This window comes from Panthera uncia, chromosome X (assembly GCF_023721935.1).
Source record: "Panthera uncia isolate 11264 chromosome X, Puncia_PCG_1.0, whole genome shotgun sequence".
In the NCBI taxonomy this organism is placed as follows: Eukaryota; Metazoa; Chordata; class Mammalia; order Carnivora; family Felidae; genus Panthera; species Panthera uncia.
In genome coordinates, this window is record NC_064817.1 from 7957507 (window position 1) to 7957908 (window position 402).

Consider the following 402-nt stretch of genomic DNA (forward strand, 5'->3'; position numbering starts at 1 on the left):
TTCAAATACAAGACACAAAGCAAAGGTACTAGAAGGATATTCAGACATTTTTATGGGCTGAAGAAGGCAATTTTCTTATTTTTAAATAAAGATTTTGGATTAAATTGACCGAGTGGTTTTCTTTTTTAATTTTAGTAAATTTACAGAGTTGTATAACCATTATCCCAATCTTGTTTTAGGATTTTCCCATTACCCTCAACATTTTCTTTGAGCCCATTAGTAGGCAAGTCCTAGCCCTATGCCCCCACCCCCGCCCCTACCAGGCCCAGGCAAACACTGATCTGTCTTCTATCTCTAGAATGGAGTTGCCTTTCTGAAATTTCATATACACGGAATCATATAAGATACAGTCTTTTGCATCTTGCTTCTTTTATTTAGCATAATTTTTGAGTTTCATCCATA